The 22,240-nt window shown below is 43.3% G+C and overlaps 1 long non-coding RNA gene across 15 annotated transcripts in view; it reads right to left on the bottom strand.

Moving 5' to 3' along the window:
* The window catches only part of LOC105076120 (uncharacterized), a 104,108-nt gene that overhangs the window by 1,982 nt on the left and 79,886 nt on the right, over window positions 1-22,240 (bottom strand). For 11 of the 15 annotated variants that reach the window (XR_012506954.1, XR_012506964.1, XR_012506963.1 and 8 more), the window contains one exon: window positions 15,332-21,635. This is a non-coding gene — a long non-coding RNA (uncharacterized LOC105076120). The remainder of the gene's footprint in view (window positions 1-15,331; window positions 21,636-22,240) is intronic. The other 4 variants (XR_012506959.1, XR_012506956.1, XR_012506955.1 and 1 more) reach the window with 4 other exon arrangements.

Genomic DNA, 22,240 nt, shown 5'->3' with positions numbered 1-22,240 from the left:
AAACAGATCAGACAGCTCAGCTCACAGCTGGAGAGAATCACTGCCATGCTGGGGAATTGGCTTTAGCCGTGGCCAAGCTTCAGGGGGAAAAAAGCCAAAGCAAATGTGAGGATTGGCTCTTCAGGCATCTCAGGGACTAATGGATGTGCAAAAGAATCAGAAAAAAAAAAAAAAAATCTCTGTATATGTTGTTAGTAATCATGATTTATAAAGTATGTCTCACCCAGTCCTCTGGTTCCTTTAGCTAAAGTAAACCACAGTCTTTCCTTCTAAAATCAAACATTGGTCATTTTCACAATTCAAATAAACTGCCAAACTCAAATAAATTAACAAATAGAATTTCCTCTGTGTACATCTTCTTCCCAGCATAGTCTCCTATGCCTCTGTCACCACTTTGTTTGCTGGTAAATGTTCCTGAGCAACAAAACATAAAGCAAGTAGCAAACAGCTATTAATAAAAATAAAAAAACTGTGGGAAACCCAGTTATGTTTGCTTCATGCTTATTCACTATGCAATCATGGTTCTGGTTTTACAGTCCATACAGAGAATATTAAAATAACTGTTATTTTTAGCCCTACTATGTACTAGGCCTTGAGATGCTAGACATTTGAAGTCCAGAATTCTCATGTGCAATTTAGACAGTACTACCCCTGTTTTACAAATCAATACCTAAATAGGTAAACTGAGGCACAAAGAGTCTCAAAGTTAATAGAAAACACTTACACAAAAGTTAATTAATCAAATATTTACATACCAAAAATTTTATTGTGATGAGGGCATACAATAAAGAGGCCTGAACTAGTCTTGAAGGTCAGCTAAGGTTTCTCTGAGGAAGTGGTATCTGGGACAAGTTATGAAAGAGGAGGTGAGGGGAGAAAGGGTCAAAGGAAATTGCATTTGCAAATTCCTGTGTGAAACAGTGCAGCTGCTTTGAAAAACATGCTAGCAGGTCCTCAAAAGGTTAAGCATAGAGTTACCAAAGGCAAATCCTTCCCGGAGAAGGAATGAAAATGCAGTCAGCTTCTGAGTAAACTTCTGGGAAACCTCTTAAGTCTGAGGAAGGCTGGGGGAAATACCCAAGGACCAGACTTCCTCTGTCTCCCCAGTTCCCATCCTCCATGGGGGCTACACCCACACCCATGTAGAGATTGGCTACACCTGTGGTTCTCAACCAGGGGCAATTTTCTCACGGTGGGGTATTTGGTAACGCCTGGGGCCATTTTTCATTCTTGAAACTGGAAGAGCGGGTACCACCTGCTCATGGGTAGATGGCGGAAACACACTGTCCCGCATAGAGAACGGTGTCAGCGGGGCCCCAAATCAAACTACTGGCTTTGAGTCCAGCCTCTTTCTGAAAGACGATTTTATCATTTCTAGGAAGAAGTTATAGAAAGAGATAGACAGACAGTGAGAGAGGAGTAAGTAAAAGTACTGGGTGTGGACAATCCCAGCTCAACATCTTAAAACCTTTCTGGAAAACTTTACTTCCCCCACACACATTCCACCCAGGGCTCCGTCCACTCTGTGTCTTTCTCTTTTCTAAGTCAAAGAAATTCACCTTCTTGGTGTTTTCCTTAGAATGTTAGCATTTGATGGCATTTGGTTTGCCTTGAAGACTGGACCAACGGACGCCCCCAAGTAGCTTCAAGATATTTGGGACATAAAAGTAATTCCTTGACAGAAACAAGCACTATTAGACACAGAGAAGCAGGTTGCCTTTGGCTTTGAGCAAACCCAAGGAAAGGTCCAAAGGCTGGCGAGCCCTGTGGTTTTCATCCAAAAGTTTATCAACTCTCTAAAATTTCTGTCATTAGAGCCAATTTGAGGGTGACAGTTCCTTTAAACTCAATGAAAAAGAATTCACGTATTGCATTTTACTCCTCATCTGGTATGCAGACACAGAGCAGTCATTATGACTTATATTCAAATTCCTTACCACATTCCTTTCCTTAATATTCTCCGCTGCCACTGCCGTCATCACTGCCGCAGCTGCATTAGCTAAATCGAGCCGTGCACATGCAGCCTCTTGCCCAGCTCCCTCCTCGCCCAATAAAACCACCATTCACTCTGCTCACATTAAGTAATGATTTGCAATGTCCTTCTCCCTTTTCCTGCACACGACTCTGCCAACAGCATTTCTTAATGCAAACAGTAAAAACTGAATTGCAAGCGTGATCCAATTTCGCCCTGCATAATTAGTGGATTAGACATCAGAGAAAATCCACTAGTTTTCACAGCTCATCCAGCTTCCCACCTCCAGCTCCCCACCTCCCCCGCCACCCCACATTCAGAAATAAAGGCTCCAGGAGCACAAAGTGAGAAAGGGCTTCGTTGCTAACGGACAATTACAGCTATTAAATTAGTTTCCAGATGACTCCAAGTGTGACTCTTTCTCAGTTGGATGTTTTTTTTTTTCACCTGAGAAAACAAAGCTGGGGATCTGAATGACAACAGCCAAGTCAAAAGTATTCACTTGAAGCTGCACACTTTTGCAAGAAACTTTGGAACGAACTCTGTAGCTGGAAAACACCAAGCCACTGAGTTTGTCTCAGCCTGGTTTCTGGAGTCAGATAGTTTAGGTTTAATTCCTGCCTCTGCCATCTGTGTAATACTGAGCAGGTTACTTAACTTTTCTCCATCTATTTCCCTACCTCTAAAATCGGTGGGGTTGTGCGTGTTCAGTGGGAGAAAACCTACAAAGTGCTTGGAACACTGTCTGGCACGTAGGAAATGTTCAAAACGGTCTACATTGTCTTCTGTGCCTAGAGTCCAGCTAGGGACAACAGGTGTCCCCAACCCAAGCACCCAGGCCACCCTGCACATGGAGCGGGAATCAGGGGCCTGGACCGTAGCAGAGGCCCGGGTCCCATCCTGTGCAGCTCGGAAGCCTCATAAACGTGTGGTCCATCCACCCGGCACTGCCACAGATTGTCACAGATGGATGCCGGAACCAGCTTTCCCCAGTATGGCAAAGGCTTTGTTGAAGAAACAAACAGAAGAGGCTTTTGCCACTGCCCATGATGTAGGGGCAGAAGTTGGGGCAGGGAAGTGTGGGAGAGCAGGGAGGGGAACAGGACTTCTCAGATTTTCTCCTGTACCTCTTCCCTCCCAAATGTCCACACGAGCCACCCACAGAGTAAATTGAGACGTCAACAGTTGAGCTGACAAGCACGCCTGTCACGAAAAGGCAATCACAGTGGGGTAGCTCTTCTGTTGCCTTAGCATCAGGAGTGTGGTTGCTGTCTCAGAAGGGCTTTAGGTGCATTTTCTCATCTAACACTTAGGACAGTCCTCTGGGATATGTGCTGGTATTTACTCTGATTTTACAAAGGCCGAAACTGAGGTTCAGAGAACTTAAGTAAACGCCCAAGGGTGCACAGCTTGTCACGGACAGAACTGGTACTGAAAACACAGATCTATTGATTTCGGAGCTCAGACGCTTCACCGCTTGGCCTGACTCCTTGCAGCTTCCTGGAGGCTGTGGGTTGGGCATCTCTTTAACAAACACTGTCCTGGGGACAGGTAAGGGGAAGGGGCGACATAGGGGTTGGGGACTAAGTGGTACAAACTATTAAGTATAAAATAAGTTGCAAGGATATATTGTACAATAGGAGGAATATAACCTATAAATGGAGTATAACCTTTAAAAATTGTGAATCACTATTTACACACTTGTAACTTATACAATATTGTACATCAACTGTACTTCTATTTTTTTTTTTTAATGTCATTCTGTAATAGAGCAGGACCCTATGGGGCCTTCCCAGAACAGATCCCCTCACCATGTCCTCCACCTGCCTCTTGTCTGGAGAAAAACTTTAGTCCTCTAGGCCTTCCCCGAGTTCCAAAGAGTACATTTAATCAGAGAAAGGAGAAAATGCAGAAAGAAAGGGAAACAGTCAAGCAGGACAAAACAATAATAGTCTAGCCATTAAACAAAATCAAGTACCTTTAGTTCCTTCTCAAGGGCAATAGATAATACTCTGAGCCACGTCCTTGAGCTGTTTTGCTCAAGGTGGAAGAAGTTAACTGTAGGCTGCCCAAAAACGTGTGGACCCCAGACTGGTTGGAACCAAAAGGTTGATGATGTTCACTCCTGATGACCTCACCACCAACCAATCAGAACAATACCCATGAGCTGATAATGTACTCTATAACTCCCCTGTTTTTAAGAACCTTTCCTTGAAAGCCTTCAAGGAATTTGGGTCTTTTAAATCCTAGCTACCCAGACTCCTTGCTCAGTATCGGTAGATTGGCTTTACTGAGCACAGGCAAGCAGACCCAAGTTTAGCTCGATAACAGTTCCTAGATGTTATATCTCCATTCAAACCTGCCCCTTTTCTGCTGAAATAAGCATAAACAGCTTTGCATTCATTCAGTGTGTTCTTGTTGGCTTCAGCACATAGTAGGTGCTCAGAATATAGGTGATGAGGTAAATTGCTAAAACGGAATTTTTTTCCATGTAATTTTTCACCGCAAATGTCCACTGCTTTCATGAGGCACCCAGCTCAGTGCTGCAGGGACACAAAGGCCTAAGACACCATCCCTGACCTCAAGAAGCTTATGGTCCAGTGGAGCTCCAGGACAGAACATTGAGTCTAAGGAAAGGATGCACTGGGGACTTGGAAGAAGACGCATCCACTGGGATAAGAAGGTTACGACCAGACTAGACGGAGGAGGGGGCACTTGGTAACTGCATAGCACAGGGAACTACATTCAATAGCTTGTAACCATCTATAATGAAAAAAATATGAAAAGAAATATGTATATATGTATAACTGAATCACTATGATGTACACCAGAAACTAATACAATATTGTAAATCAACGATACTTTAATTTAAAAAAAAAAGAAGTTGGCAACCTTTTTCTGCAAAGATCAGAGTGTGAATGTGTTAGGCTTAGAGGATCGTAGGATGTCTGTCCCGAGCGCTCAGCTGTGCTACCGTAGTGTGAAAACAGCCATGGACAATACTGTGTCAACGGATGAGCGTGGCTGTATTGCAATAAAACTTTACAGACACTGAAACTTGAATTTTGTATGACTTTTGCATATCACAAAATATGAATCTTCTTTTGATGTTCCCCCAACCATTTAAACATGTAAAGAGTCATTCTTAATTTGCAGGGCAGGAGACCGGATCTGGTTCATGGTCCTTTGCTTGCCAATCCTGACTTAGACACTTAGGCCCTTAAAAAAAAAAACTCAGGAAATATTTCGTCCCAGCCCCACATGTTATGGTTGAGTATCGGACCCCCAGGGAAGAAGTGACTTGACCAAGGACATCTGGGACTTTCAGATTATCACCAGGAGCTCAAAACAAAGAGTATGGCTCTTCAACATCAGGCAATCACTGGCTTGAAAACAGAAAAATCAGTCTTTCAACTGCTTTGGTTTCATTCAATGTCAAACAGCCAGTTTAATGGGTCCCTCCACCCCCTAGAACTTTTTAGTTTGCTCTCTGATTTTATAACTTGGTCATGAGACGGCTGTATTAAAAATTCTTGGAAGTGAAACATGATGAGCGATTCTGTGTCACAACAAAGACCAAAATTTGTTTTCACCACTTGAATCTTACTAGGATACATTCTGAAGCACTGAAATATGTCTTCAACCTTCAGAAACGATAAAAAGATGACACTGTAAATTGACTATACTTCAATGAAAAAAAAAAGACAACACTGTAACTTCACCTTCACACAAACTGCACGAGGAGAGAAAAACTACAAAATGTAAAAGGCGATTTTCTCTTTTAAAAATTGCTTTACATATTTTAATTCCTGTATTTCCCTTGGGGGTTAGATATTTCGGTCACATAGTTATCCAATTAAAATGAAAACTCTGTGCTTTATCCTTTAGGCGAGGACAGCTGCCAGCTGCTAAGTTTTATAAAGTCTTTAATCTTGTCCATAAATATTTAACAAGAATTGGTTGGTACACAGGCTGAAGTAAAGTAAGAAATCAAAGAGAGAATCTTGGGAATAACCTCTGTGCTGTGTGAACACAGTATCACACAAAAGCCAAATGACCAGTGTCCTCCTTTTTTTAATTAAAATTACTATTAAAATATTTCTGAGTATTTTGATCACTCCTTTAGCCTGCTTGCCCTCACAAATGCACAAAAATAGGTAGAGTACAAAAAGATATTCAAGGGTGTATCCATGCCCTTTTCTCCAGGATCCTGCCATTTTTTTTCAGAGACAGAATCTCCGAAAAGACGTGTTTCCATAGAAACCCACAATGAGGATCTCTAAGCACGTTGGCAGCATTTGAAAATGTAGATCCCTCTTTTTCATTCTCATCTACACAAACACACACACACACACACACACACACACACACACACACACACACACATATCCATACAGACCCACATACATACACCACATCCTCACACCTACACATAGACCACCACCACCAGCACCACCACCACCACCATCCTACACATCATTATCCCAATATCCCAAACAGGCTAAAAACTCAGACTAATCAACTAACCACAAAAACACCAAGGATTCTTTGGTCTGCAGAAAAGAGAAGGCTGCCATTTGCCTAGACCTGGTCTTTGGACTTCAGCCCTTTCCCTCCCACCACCCAGTTCCATGTGGTAAGCCTGCAGATCTTTGAGTCATCTTTACGTTCCTCCCAGGTAGAGACCCCTCACAAGTTTTCCTTGTTCACTCCCTTCCACGTGGGATCACAGAACATTCTAGAGAATGGAGACTTTATGCTTCTGGAATAGATCTCTTAGAGCTTGAAGGTTTTCCCCACTTGCCTGTGTAACTAACAGATTTCAGGATCTAGCCCTCCTTGCTGGTAAGAAATTCTTCTTTAAAGCTACATGAAACCTCTTAACAGTTCCATAAACTCACTGATTGTGTCCTTGCTCCATCCACAGAAGAGAGAAAAATTGGGTGACAACCACCTCCTTTATGTCAGAGTACATTGGCAGATGAAAGACAGACCCAAAGGGAAGGAGGAAAGGCAGGAGGGAGGGGGAGAGAGAGAGAAAGATATTAATTGATGTTCCCCAACTTCCTTATTTTAGCTCAATGATTCTGAGCACTCAAGATATTCTTTGCTTCTCCAGAAATATTATTTTCCGCTGCTTTAATCCTATCTTGGGTCTCTCCTATTATCTCAAATTCAGGACTTTCTAAGTCTAGACACACCAAAGAGCCCAGACTCCTTGCTGTGGGAGTCACCTTGGCCTTTGCAATCACTTCCCTATAACAGTTGTCCATCCTGATTCTGTTCCTTTACACCAGGACATGCCCGCTGCCCACTCAACACTTCAATCATTTACTTAACAAATACTTAGGGAGGGCTAGCCATGTACCAGGCACTGTTCTAGGCACTGGGCTTAGAGCAATGAACAAAGTGACACAAATCACTGCCTACTCAGAGCTTACACATCGCCCCCAGTTTCATCCAGACCAGCTCTGGTTCCGTGTCTCCCCCAGTCCTCCCTTGACTCAGGGCTCAGCCACCCATCTACCATCCTGATCTTCCCCATCCCCATTGGATGCTAGGGTTGATTTCTCACTCCTTTGACTCTAGACTATTCCATAAGATGGCTCAGAGCTTCCTAGGGACATGTTTCATCACTGACATGAGCGACTATCTCAAATTGAGTCCCCAGATGCCCCCAAAACTTGGGTAGACAATTTTCATTACAACAGGTTAAAAACTTTTATACATTGCATTTTCTGGGTGCCAGGTGCTATTTAAGTGTCTTACACATATTAACTCATTTAACCCTCTTAGCAATGAGGTAGGTGCACTTGAGCCACATTCCTTTACTGACTCATGAATAGTGAAACTGTGGCTTGCCCGAAGTCACCCAGTCCAACCCTGTGGCTGCCGTCCTGCATTTGACAAACTTGGCTTTTCGTTTGCTCCAGATGCCTTTGGTTATGTTTTTGCCCACATTGCCTTTTCCCCAAGATCATTTGAAGTGTGATCCTTACCATACATCACTCAGTGTTCCTCTCTCATGACTCCAGTGAAACTGAAGTGGCCCTGGGCCAAGGGCATCACCTTGTGGGTACCACTTGTTTCATCACACAGGTTGATGAAGAGGGAGACATCAAGGACCCGTTCTGTCAAACTGCGAAGAACCAGCACTCGTGCCTGCACCCTGCATCCCCGTTCTGCTATTATAAAAGGTGTCTGGGTTTTACTATCTCCTCCCATCTGGTGCTCCGTTATATTGTCCACATGACATCCCCTACCCTTGACATCGCTCATCCCTCATGTAACGATGATTACCAGCCTTCCACTCCCCTAAATTCTCTAGGGCAGTTTCCTACAGATCTAGGTTTTGTTTTATTTATCACTTCTCTCTGCCCTTTCTTGCCTTAATTAAACTCAGCCTCGGGACATAGGAAACTGGAGAACTTTTTTCTTCTTTTTCCTTTTGATGAAAGCAATATTGTTTCCTGGGGACAGTGATATTCCCCCCGACCTCCCACCCCTCCTCAAACACTAGTTATGCCTCAAAGAGCCTTTATCCTGTTTTCCCACTTTTGCTTGAATGTTTCAAGGTTTGACTTACATGTTAATAGTTCCTGATCCAAATGGAGGAAATGAATGGGAGGTGGCCTTCATTTTCCTCTCTTTTATCATCAGCTCCTACTATCTTTCCAAAGCATTGAAAAGCAGCCACTTTCTCATTCAGGACAAGCTTTACAACTCACAATAAAGGCCCTTCTTGTTATTTACCTAGACAGATGGACGGAAAAGAATTCGTCTGATGGTAACAGCTCTCAGTTACTTGTGGTTTGTGAGAAGGAAAGGTCAGCCAGTCTCAAACCTCAGCAAATGTATACCTATATGGTATGGTTTGAGGGTTCACCCCAAAACTGAGGCCATCTTCCATTCTCCCAATCCTCATTTACAACAGTAACAACAAAAATAATGCTCTTAGGGTCATAGAAAGTCACTAATATCTTAGCACAAATGAACATACTGAATTCCTCCAAGACTGGAGTGGCCATTGATTACACTCAAGACAAAGGCACATCCTTCTCCATTCCATTTTTCTTCCACAAGACAGAGGGAGCTTTCTGGAGCATTGTGCTACTATTCTGCATAAAACCCCTTCCATGGTTGCATCGTGTCTTCAGCCTGAAATCTAGGCTCGGCAGCCTGACAATAAAGCCCTGCAACACCAAACCCCTCAACCCCTCAGCTCACCTCCTGCACATCATGCGCTTCCCACACTATGGTCCCACCATCCGGGACCACACCCCTCTGCTGCAGTGGGCAGCCTTGCACGCCTGCTCCCCCTTAACTTGGCTAACTCCTCTTCCCCGACAAGACTCAGCTCATGTGTCACACTCCTTGGGAAGCCCCTCCTCACTGTCTATTCCTAGTCTGCTCTGGACTCTGAGGCAGTCTTGTGCTTCTTCCCATCACGGCTTTAAATGGAATGGTCCATGTCGTCCCTACTCACGATCAACCTGTCAGGAAAAAAGATGTTTCTCCTTTGTGTTTCCCCTGTGCCTCCTGAAAATAACATTGTACTCTAATAAGTGGATGAACAATGGGAAAGATGTGATGAATGAATAAATGAAAGAAGGGTGAAGATGGAGTAGAATCACCCAACACCGTCAACCCAAGGGTCATAATTTTCCTGAGGGTATCCCCTGATTGGAGGGACCAGAAAGCCCAGCAGGAGGATTTATATGGAATGTATATGGAATTGCTACATATATAATGTCCCCAAAGTCACTGAGTTCCAGGAGGGTCTCAACTTTGCAGCATTGGAGTGATAAAGGGCAGGTCTCCAGTATTTTGCCAAGGGGACAAGCTTCTCATTGCAGCTCTGATAGTCCAAGACATTAAGGCATCATTAAGATTCGGCAGCAGAGCCAGCGTGGACGGCTGATAGGAACTTCCTCAGCCCAGCTGGGGGCCAGGGCTCTCCTGCTCGGTCCCCTGAAAGTCTCAGCTCTTACTTGAGGACAGGAACATGCCAAACCTTAAATCTGCTACCAAGACTTCACTCCCCTGGAGCTAATTCAAAATTATCTATGGCAACAGGAGATAGCTTAGAGAACTCAGTTTGGTCAAATACCTAAGCCCTTTATTTTAGCCTGTATTTTCGGCTTCATTATCATCATCATCACCACTATCATCAATATGAGTTTTTAAGTGACTGTAGCACAGGTCTTGAAAAAGCATACAAATAACCATAAATGGGAAAAGTTTTTGTTGTTGTTTGTTTGTTTTCACAATTCTGACAAGCAGGAGGTGGATATCTTTAACATTTGACTTGTGAAAGGTTTATAAGAAAAACAATAAAGCAAACCTAGTTTTTTAAAGGAGACAGAGAGAAACTTCCACCTGTGGGGAACATACGTGTCCCTGGTCTTCCCACTACTTACAACTAAAAGCCCAGGACATTACATGTAAAGCAAAACAAGAAGATTCTGAAACGTGGAGGGGAAAAGCGGGCCAGCTAGGAAACTTGAACCTAAGGGACGACACAGTGGGGAGACCCCTAGTTTTTTCCTTGCCCCATGTACATACCCCAGACTTGGAGCTAAATAAACTGGCAACCTGGAAATGCCAATGAATACAGACCTAAAAAAAGCCCCTCCAAAAGCCTACTGTCCCTAATAAAAGGACCATTCAAAAAGCAGCCCAGAAAGACAGATGACTTTCAGACAATCATGCTCTCCTCCAGCCAAACATCACAGATAAAACTGACCCCACCCATGCCAGTGAAGGCCAGGTGGTGAGCTTAGACATCCATCCTCTTTGGTCTGTAAGAAGTCTGAACTCTCTCAGCAGGTGATGTCAGAGGAGGCAGAGTAGGGAGCAGGGCATGCAGAGCAGTTGCCTGTCGTCACCGGCATGTAATGGGCAGTCACGCAGTCCCCCACTCCCAGTTTATGGAGACCACGTGGGAAGTCCACAGTGACGCAGCACCAAGTAAGTCACCTACCAGTAGTGACAAGGCACCACGCTGGGGATCAGAGGAGGCCTGGCATCGAGTGGGGGCTTCAACCATCACCCACTGATCATGAGGCCACGCTGCCGCTCACTGTGGAGGCCATGTGGGAGCAATGACAAGGCATCTCTGCCCTCCCAGGCAAGGAGAGGCTAAAGACCTAAAGGTGAGTCAGTTCTCTTGCCCCACCCTCGGGGATCAACAGAAGGTGCAGAGGAACTGGTATTCCCACCCCGACCCGGCAGAAGCGAGGGTGGGCTCCCCTTCCCTGATGGAGCGATGCCACAAACACCAGCTGAAACAGAAGGTCTAATTAAGACAAAGGGTCCATAACGTAATACCCCAAATGTTCAGATTTCAATCAAGAATCATTCATTATACAAAGAACTAAGAAAGTTTCAGCTAGAATGGGGAAAATAATAAATATCCACATAGAGATGCTAGAATTATCTGACAAGGATTTTAAATCAGACATCATATAATGCTTCAACGAATAATTAAGAACACATTTGGAACAAATGGTAAAGTAGAAAGACTTAGCAAAGAAACAGAACACCAAATGGAAATTTTAGAACTGGAAAATACAAAAGCTGAAATGATAAAAATCACTGGATGGACTCAAACAGCAGAATGTAGAGGACAGAAGAAAGAATTAGTGACCTTGAAGACAGGACAACAGAAAGGATCCAATCTAAACAGCAGAGAGAAAGATACTGGAAAAAATAAATAAATACACATGCACAGATGCTCAGGAGCCTGAGATAAGGGTTACATGGAGTCTCTCCGTCTTACTTTGCAATACTCCATGTGAATAGACAGTTATCTCAAAATAAAAAGTTTAATTAAAAAATAAAAAGAAAGCAGAAAACAGGAAAGGTCTTGACTGACAGTTCACCAAAGAGGAAACAAACATAGCAAAGTTGGAAAAGGGGGGATGTTCAACCTTACTAATCAACAGATTTAGGACAGATTTTTCTTTAAAACAAGAAATAAATTTCCTGCAGGTTCTCCACATAATGGAGAGGATGTCCCCTGGTAACAAAACTTTCATTTGGGCATAAGAGGAACTTCTGAGTTTTATATAGCATAATAATTTTATGGCTAACCTACGCTGGGTATCTTTGTACCAGGGGCTACATTATACAGTTCACAAGGATTATCTCATTTAATCCTCACAGAGATTCTAAGAGGAAGGTACTTAAATAAACCCTCTTTCACAGATGAGGAAATTGAGTCTTAAAGAGATTAAGCAAATTGCCCAAGATTACCCAGCTCAGAAATGGTAAAGCCAGAACTCCAAGTCCAGCAGTCAGACCCCAGAGAACACTCTCACACCTAGGCTTTAGGAAAAGCTACCCTCCCCTGGTAGATAGATCTCTTGGAAGGAAGGATCAGTTTCATTAGCAGCCCAAGAACCTTCTGAGATCACAGCCCTGTCCCCCTGCTCCCAGATTCTCAACCAGCACCTTGGCTGGACTGGGTGTTCCTGGCCCTTAAGGTCCACTGAAAGGAAAGGATGCTCAGGACACCAAAAGGTGGGAGGCGTCCGATGGCTCAGGCACAACAGGGTCCCTGAAGCTCACAGGCTATATTTGGGGTGGCAGGGGACAGTGCCATCAACATGACCCTCACCCTCAACCAAGCCAACCTGACAGAACAGCTGAGCTTGAAAACACTGAGTGAGCGTGTGGGGCACGTGGACGAGAGCTTGAACCTCACTAGCCACACCTTGGCAGCTCCAATGACCTTATTCCCGAATATTTGGAAGGCAGACAAATTCCACCCTGTGGATTCTCAGGTGAGGCAGGGATGGGGATGTCGCTGGAAGGTCTCAAGAAGGACATCCTGAACTTCCTGTTAATATTGGCTAGAAATGCTGAAATCATGCTCTGGGGGTAATTAGAACAATATAACCACATTTGTACCCTGAATAAGTAAAGCAAGCCATACAGATTCTATTTGTTATCAAAAAAAAAAATGCATGTTGAAATAACAGTAGAATGTCATTCTTTTTCCTAAAATAGGCAGTAAAATATGATACTCCATGGCGATGGAGGATGTTTGATGCGACAGGGACTCTGAGATATGGCTGAAGGAACTGTAAGTGGATACAGGTTCTCTGGAAAGCTTTTAGCACTATGTATCCCAACCTCTGTGAGGCCGAAAAAGATTTATGGGGAAAGATGTTCACTGCAGCATTGTCCACGACAGTGAAAAATTACACAGGACAACAAGGGGAAGGTTAAACAAATTAGAAAGACCCATACAGTGGAATATTATTGGCCATTCAAGTTATGAAGAAACATGTTTATCGGTATAAGGAAATGCTCCTAACATAATGCTAAGTGAAATAAAACAAGACATAAAACTCGACATGCAGTAGGATTTCAACCATAGCAGACGCACCAGGTCAAACCAAGATGGAACGCAACATTACATAAATACCTAGGACCTCTTAGCAGTGGGATTTCAGAATAGTGTTTTATTTTACTTGTTTTCAGATTTTCCAAATTGTCTAAAATTGACATGGTCCCTTTATAATGGGAGGAAAACCAAAGAAAAATAGCTGAGTCCTGTCTGTAACCTCTGGGAGGTTACTAATGATGACAATAAACACAGGGCAATAGAACAGGGGCTAAAGCAGATAAATGAGGGGTCGGGGGTGGGGGCACCGCGTGTATATCCGTCCACACATGTGACTTTCTGGCCGTTACAAAGCCGCTGGTAGGAGGAAAGGATGGTTTATGTTTATTATTCGTCACTGTCACTGTCTGAGACATAACACCCAAAGGGGAAAGCCAGATGGCACCTCGTCTAAGGAAGGACAGAGAAAAGGAAGGGTCTGCATAATGCAGAAGCCAGACAACAGCTGGATGGGGCATCGTGGGGCGCGCGTGGAGATCAGCACTTGGGGTTGCCGGGCGTTTGTGTCTCCGCTCTCTTCTTCCACCGCAAATCTCCTCCAGCAAAAGGCTGGACAGCCTTTACAGGACAACCAAGCGGCCCAGCCCCTCCCTACACACACCGCTGTCGCTGGGGATGCTCAGAGCTCTGAGCCTGGGGCCGCCTGACAGCAGGTTCAAAGCTGCAGGCAGGGTCTGACTCTGCAAGTAAGGACCCCAGACACAAACCCGGGACCCAGGGGTCAGGAGGGAACAGGCAGCGGGCTGGCTTTGTCGGATTCACAGTCGTTTCGATGGGTCAGAACAGCCAATCTCTCATCAAAGATCAAATCCCCTGCCATCTTTGTATGCAGGAGGGGAAGGGGGGAGAGAGAGAGAAATTTAAAATGTTATCTGTATTAATAGAAACAGGAGTACCTCTGGAGAATAAAATTCATGTTCAGAGAAGCACGGCCACCCCTTTCTAAGGTCTTTCAAATACAAATACAGCTCCAGCAGCGATGACACAACTGGAAGATGGTTATCAGCAAAGCCTCCCAGAATCTTATGACACGAACCAAGACGACTCCAACTAGGAAGCCAGACGAAAGCAGGTTGTGTTGACTCATCTAATGTGCAAAGCGCTCTCCGTACATCAGTGTAGGAGGAATAGTCCTAAATGGGTTAAAGGGTTATTCATTCTTCCCTGAATTTTAAAATCGAGTTTCATTGCTATGAAACAATTTGAAACAGGAAAAATGGACACCTTTGACCTGGGCCATATGCCCCTTTTGTTGTAATTGTATAAATTTTACATTGTTTTCTCATTGTCTCCTTTAACAGTTACCCCATTATCATTATCATTTCATCATTATTGTTTTATCTTTTCAGCAGCATCCATTCTTTGATAATTCTCGGTCATGTCATTGTATCCTCATCCTGAAATAAGTCTCTTTATTTTATTAGTTTTTTTCATGCTATTTACCTGGTCCTGTATTCGTGTTTTATATGTATTATATTACATTTAAACTTCAGAGTAACTGTCAGTATTATCCTGTGGAAGAAACTGAGTTTAAGGAACTTAAATGACCTGCCCAAAATTGCACAGTCGTCAGGCAGTAAGTAGAGTGGGGGCTGGTTTGGGGGCTGTCATCTTCAAAGCCATTTTCAAAGCCCTTCATTTACTCATGACCCAGCACTTCCTCCCACTTGGCTCTACTGATGAGACGAAAACCATGCTGAGATCCTCTGAAGATGCATCCTGAAGGACACTTAACCCAGTGTGACGGCCTCAGATAATAATGCTGCCCACTGACTCCAGCCATGAAAATCTCCCAGAACCTACATTGTCCATAATTACTGATTTTATCACCACGCTATTTGCTTCTCTTACAGGGGAGCGATAGATAAGGGGAAACATTTTAGAGGAGGATAAAAACACACTATTTTAAAAAAGGCTAGAAGTGCAGTTGATAAAAATGTAATTACCTGTTTCTTCACGGAACACGTTGGTAAGGTATAATCTCTAGTTTCGCTCCTTCTGTTCCTGCGGGCAATAAAAGGCATTTAGGAAAATTGTTGGTCAATGTTTCTCTGAGCTCTAACTATCAAGCAGTTTTGCATTACAATTAATAGATTTTTTTTAAGACTCTGTTTTAAATGTTTTAAGACATTGTACTGAAGGTTCATGGACCTTTGGCTCCAGGATCCTATCCCATTTTAGGAGATTATTTTCTATGATCAGAAGAATGGTGTGTTACACACAGTGTCATACTCTGCGATGGAATTCAAGAACAGACCTCTCTCTAGTGCATATTTCAGGTTGCTGTTCTGTTTTGAGTGTTTTGATGTTAATGTAATCAACAGCATCATTTGTGATGCTTGTGAACACATATCTTTCAAAGAGGAAGTGCAGCAAAACAAAAATGAAAAATAAAAAGCACACATGTTCCTCTGCTCTGTCCTTTCAAACCTGCTCTGTAGGACAAATTCCTCTTTATAATCAAAAATGTATATGTTTTCTGTCATCCTTGTGTATAAAAAAAATCCTCTACTTTTAGACTCTCAATCTTTTTTTCATAACAAAACTATTCAGTCCTAAGCAAGAGTTAGAACTCTCAAATGCATTTAATAGCAAAGCTGCTCCTTCATCCAGGAGGGGGTCAAAGCCACATTCTTCATTTCCCCACCTGGAGCATCGGCCTCTCTTTTCAACTCAAGAGGATGCCTCTGCTTCCTCTAGGCACAGGACAGAGGAGAATTCAAGGGCAGGAAAGGATGACTTCCAGCTGTAGCAGAGGGTTAACCTTGGGGCCCTTTTGGTATTTCAGAACCCAGTGGTTGGCATCTTCTTCTCCTCCGACTGGTTGATTTTGGGGTCCCTCCTCAGCCCTGCCCCTGCAGCCCCCCAGACACAGGCTACCTGTTAGGTCCTAATGCTCCTGCAAGTGGTGGGCTTGAGCCAAGTCCTTATAAGGGACCTCCAGGCCAGCTTTCTTCCACTTGGCTTGCCCTTTGTCTCCTCCATCTTTGTCCCAAACTTTGAAAGTGTAGCCGATTCCCAAAGCAGCCCATTCTCTAGCTGAGCCACAAGATCTCACCTTCAGACTTCCTGCTCTGCATCCTGCAGTCTCTGTGCCTCCTGGTCCCCAGATGAATAGGTCCAACTCTCTGCATGGTCCCTCTGAATACCCTCTCACTAGGCAGAAGTGGAAGGGAAGTACCCACCTACCTTTCACCATCAGAGCAATGGAAAGAACGTACTCCAACATCTTGAAAACTTCCTCAAAGAAATCCTCTCCTGACTTTCCACCATCTCCTTTTTTTTTAATTGATTATGTATATATTTTTTATTTGGGGGAGGTAATTAGGTTTTTATTTACTTATCTTTAATGGAGGTGCTGGGGATCGAACCCAGGACCTCGTGCATGCTAGGCACACACTCTACCACTGAGCTATACCCTCTCCCCTTCCAGCTTCTCCTTTATGTAGACAGATTAGGCAGCATTCACAAATTAACCCACCAATTGTCAGCAGCTTAGCAAAACTTTACTCTGCTCTCAGGCAAAGCCTGCTGAGAATCTGGATATGTGGCGAGGGCTGCTCTTCCCCAGGTGACCCGGCATTCCAGGCAACTTCAGGTTTGTGGCTTAGCCTCGACCACCGAGACTAGGGAAGAGAGTGCCTGCAGAAGCCACACCCACTCTTCTACTCTTTGGCCTAGAAGGGACAGGTGTCCCATCCCTTCACAGCCTATTGACCAGAACAGTCCTGGGGCCCCGCCTGCCCGCAAGGAGGCCAGGGATGAAGGAAATCTCAGAAGCAACTGGTGAGTATTCCTATCTCAGCCACATCCCCCAGCATGCCTAAGGGGCGTATGGACTTTAATTTCCTTTAAAGTCCTTCAACAATAGAGCATCTCACTTTGTTACACGAGGGTTGTTGTTGCCTAATGTCTTGGGTATCAGCCAAAATAGAGACAAAGAGAGTCCCATTAAAACATCCTATTACGCGTAGGTTAACATTTTAAAAGCTTACTGGTACAATGAAGAGAACTGACACGCATTGAGCTTCTACCAGATCATGTTGTTTATATGTGTGACCTTATTTAACCCTCACATGAATGCTAAGATATAGGTGGTAATGCTCCAATTTATTACATAATAGAACCTGAGACACAGAGACTAAATACATTGGCCAAGGTCAGTTCACTAGGGAAGGAGTCAGGTTTTTAGAATCCAGGTGTGTGTTTCACAATAGCATTCTCTTCCATGTGGCTCACATTTTGTCCGTCTCAGACAAATCCACCCTCTCAGCACTAGACATATTTAGAAAGCTAGAATAATGCATATGGGGTTAATATCAGGATTACTGTCAGAATCAATGATTTTAGCTGGATTTTAGAAATGTAGAAATATCACTAGGCTCCGAACAAAAGGTCTTTCTGTCATTTCTTCCATGGGATCTTGCCTGAGTGATGCCTTGGCACATGGAAAAACCTAAAGAGCACATGAAAAAACCAAAAGCTGTGAAGAATACAGTTCATGCACAGGTATGGATGAACAATTCGTACATTTTTCAAGTATTCACTGAATACTACCTTATATACACATATACATTAAATTTGAAAAAGATTTAATTGACGATTCCCAGATGTACTTCATTTTTGTTGATCTTTTGGAAGAGGTCGTCTAAAGAGAAGAATGTGTGGTCCTGGCTCATGAATCATGTAAGGAACCCAGCCTAGACTCTGTTGCAGTGGATGGAAAAGCTTGCTGACTCACTCATGCTTGACCTCTTCTTACTTGCCTACTGTTCTCAGCTCCATCTGGATCTCTGAGAGGTCTATTAGTCAGACATCCTCTTCCCGTTTACCTAGAATAACATAAACCTTGAGACATTCCATCCACCAATGACTCATGCAACTTATAAAATATTCACACTGTACATCAAATAAATATGTCACACCATGATTTCAACCTCCTTCATTCTTGGGGAAATTGGTGTTAATGACTTATCTGCCCGCACATAAGAGTCCCAAGTGGGAGGGAATCTAATGAACTGGACTGAAAGTGCAGAGTGTGGTTTTGACTGTGTTTTGAATGTGGTTTTGACAGTTCATCCTCAAGAACATGTAGCATATAGCAATTCAGAGAGTGAGGAAACAGGCTTAACAAGCATGTCAGCCTTGACTGCTTGCATCCTATGGGATTAAAAGAAGAAAAAAAAAAAAGCCTTTTCAAAGGATTCTCCAATCCTAGGCAATAATCATCACCCATGGCTCCAGAGATGCTGGAGTGCTTAAGGAATTAGCAGTGGAGAGGGTAGAAAAGACAAAACCAAACAAAAAGAAGTACCACGTAATAAGAGTTGAAGTTTCAAGCAATGCTGAATGGCTCCTCCAAAAGCTGGCTGAAGAATCTCCATGCAGGTGAACCATTGTGTTTTCCTCCTCTCCTGAGGAAATCCAATTCAGTGCCACAAATGTTCGCTGAGCTCTCCTGTGCAATGGTCTAGCATTATTTTCGGAGGGAATACAGACATGAGTATGACACTAAACTTGTCTGTGTGTATGCTGGGAGGGGAGGAGCATACACAAACAAGGCAAGGTCCCAAGGCTAAAAGGCGACAAAAGACCAACGCACTCGACCAGAGTTACAGGTTACAGACTATTGAAGATTCCTGCCTGACTCAGTACCTGCTCACACACATGCACATTTGCTCTAGACCCATCTGACTGGCACCAGCCACCAGCCACTCCTCCCTTCCCAGGCAGAAGCTGCCTGTAGGTGCAAAAGAGATTACTTTGCAAACCAACAGCAAGTTAGGTGCTAAATATCTGATTTTCCACCTACCAGCCATTTCCATAAAACACTTTCCTACTCTATATTTATAAGTTCTTTATTGAACTAGAACCTCATTTCTACCTCAATCTGCATGATTTTCTCATTAGATTTCTGGTCTTAGACAGTCGTTTCATTTAACAAACTTATTTTGAACAGAAGCCATCAGCCAGGATTTGTGCTCAGTACTAGAGACAAAAATGAATATGATACAATCTGCATTTTTCAAGGCTTTATGCTTTATTAAGGAAGATAGAATATGCAAATAAAGCAAAGAAAACATGTTGTAGAGGGCTGCCTCTTAACCCTTTAGAACTATCAATCAACTTAGGATTTTGACCTCTAGAAGAAAACAAAGATCAGAGGCACGAGTGGCAGGTAAGACAGGTGGACAGAAGGCAGGCAGGGAGGGCAGTGTGCTTAGGAGGCATGGCAAACGTTGCTCACAGTCAATCCAGCAGATGGTCCTCTCCATCTTCCTTCTTATGGGCAGAGACACTTTGATCACAGAGAAGGAAGCAAGCACCCCACCCCCACCTTCCAGGGTATGAATCATGATCATTCTAAGTCAATGGAGAATCCATTTCTCTTTGCCAGGGATTGGTCTTGGGGTGGGCACAGTTCTGGCCAATGATTCATAAGGGGAAGTCCATGGGAGGCTTTCATTGTAGGATAAAAGGGCAGACTCTCTGAGAAGGAAGCTCTTTGGCATCATTTTTCTTGGGGCAAGGCCTTGAGCACATGGTGCCCTGGAGTTGGAGCACCCGTCTTGTGCCATAAGGTATAAACTAAAGAAGAGCCAACACAAGATGGCAGAGTACAAAGACATAAAGAGTCTGCTGAAATTGTTGAACCATCGAAAAACCCTGGAACTGTCTACTTATAAATTGCTTTGTAAGCTAACAACAAACAACTTCATAAATCAGGCCAATGTTCATTTCATGTCTGTTACCTGCAGCCAACAGCATCCTGAGTCAGGCGGGGTAGAAAAAGTCTTAAGTACCTCTCATAATAATTCTGTAAGGTGTGAAGTATTATTATTCCCATTTTATAGATGCATAAACTGACTAGTTTAAGTAAACTTTAAATCATCGTCTCAAAGATTATAAATAAATTCCCAAATGGAGATTTGATCATGAACCTAATTCCAAAGCATGATCTCTTACCACTATCAAATCTTACTATCACACACAACAAAAGGCAGAGTTCATGACCACAAAATTATTTGCAGAATGACCAGGAGTCAAGAAAATGGGTACAAGAGACTGTTGACAACTTAGCCATAAAAAAGAATAAAATAATGCCATTTGCAGCAACATGGGTGGCCCTGGAGATCAGCATTCTAAATGAAGTAAGCCAAGAAGAGAAAGAAAAATACCATGTGATATTGCTTATATGAGGAATCTTAAAAAAGACACAAACCAACCTATTTACAAAACAGAAACAGACTCACAGACATAGAGAACAGACTTATGGTTGCCAGGGTTGGGGGAAGTGGGTGGGAAGGGTTAAGTTGGGAGTTCAAGACTAGCACCTCTTGGGGAGTGATGGAAATGTTAGCATCCTGACTGTGGTGGTGGTTTCATGGGTGTGCACATCTATCAAAATCCATCAAATGGTACATCTGAAATATGTGTAGTTTACTGTACAGAAATTATACCACAAAAAAGTTGTTAAAAATTAAAATAAAAATGAACTTTTAAAAAGACTGTTGAGAAGCCATTTGAATTTATTACCCCTTAAATTCAACAGAAATTTACTGAGGGTGTGCTCTGGATTAGGCACTGGATTACAGAAAAATCCCAACCAGGCACCTGGTCATGGTTTCAGGAAAACAGCCAAACTCATGTTCTAGAACAGCCTTACCCTGAATCAATATGTTGTCAGTCATCAGCTGGAATCGGCATGATTAGATCATGCATCTAGAAGCAAACTATCTGGAGAACAGAAAACTGTGATTCTTCATGACTGTGTAAGGGCGAATATGGTATAAAAAGGTCAATTCATCATTCAGATGGTGGCCACAATCCCCATGCTTGAGGCCACGTGGGCCAAACAGTAAAATGAGTGGTGACAGCCTTGGCCATCTCTTATTTGGCTTCTGTGGTGCTTTTCCTCCCTCTATCACCTCCCCTCCTCCAGCTCAGAGGAGACAGAGCTCCCATAAACCCACCCTCCTGATCCCTAACTCCAGCCCTACATCACCCTTCTCGGTGCTGCTGGAGGTGCGTTCAGAGCTCCCAAATTCTTCTGTGCCACTGTCGACCCTGCTTCCAAATCTCTTGCAGTCAAGGTACCAGGGAATCAGGCGCTGCCCCGACTGCAGGCTCGCAGGCTGGCTGAGTATCCAGGGATTTCGCTCTTTAACCTCATCAGCAGGGAAGGCAGATTTTCCCGTATGAAAGAGTAAGACTGTTGTACAGAGCGCCAGGCGTAGTCTATGAGAAATGCTAAAAATAAGTAGCTCATATTTATTAAGTTGGCCTTATTATAACTCTACTTTTTTTCCTAAGCCATCAATCCCCAGGAAAAAGAAATCTGTTTTTTGTCATATTCTGAGAAGTAAAGCTTGCCTCTAATAAATTTCTCTCTCCTCTTGTCTCACTAAGTCCGCCCACTCCTTCTCTATTTTAGGCCAAACAGAAGTATCGATAAATGATCAGTTTCAGAGTCAAGAAAAGCCTCTAGCAGAACTCCATGAGACTCAGCCTTCGGGCCGGTCCTAATCAACATTTTTATCATCGATTTGAATATTAGTAACAAAGCGTATTCAACAAAGTCCCAACTGAAGCAAAACATCTTAAGAAGATGCGTTGTTGCTGATGCCTGAGTTCAAAACCATAAGATAGTCAAATGCCAAATCCTGTACTTAGGTTCAAACATCAGTTTCCCTAAGGTTAAATGAGAATCTGGCTTAAAGTTGAACATGTATTTAAAGGTTCGATTTTTTGTTTTGTTTTGTGTTCCATTGCTTTTTTTTTTTGCAGACTGTCAGAGAAAGAAGGAAATTTCAGGGTATCAATTCCTTATTGAACATCCATGAGGTTCTACTCAC

Source organism: Camelus bactrianus, chromosome 5 (genome assembly GCF_048773025.1).
Source record: "Camelus bactrianus isolate YW-2024 breed Bactrian camel chromosome 5, ASM4877302v1, whole genome shotgun sequence".
Lineage (NCBI taxonomy): Eukaryota > Metazoa > Chordata > Mammalia > Artiodactyla > Camelidae > Camelus > Camelus bactrianus.
The sequence above is the reverse complement of the archived record's forward strand: the minus strand, read 5'-3'. Positions and strand labels throughout refer to the sequence as shown.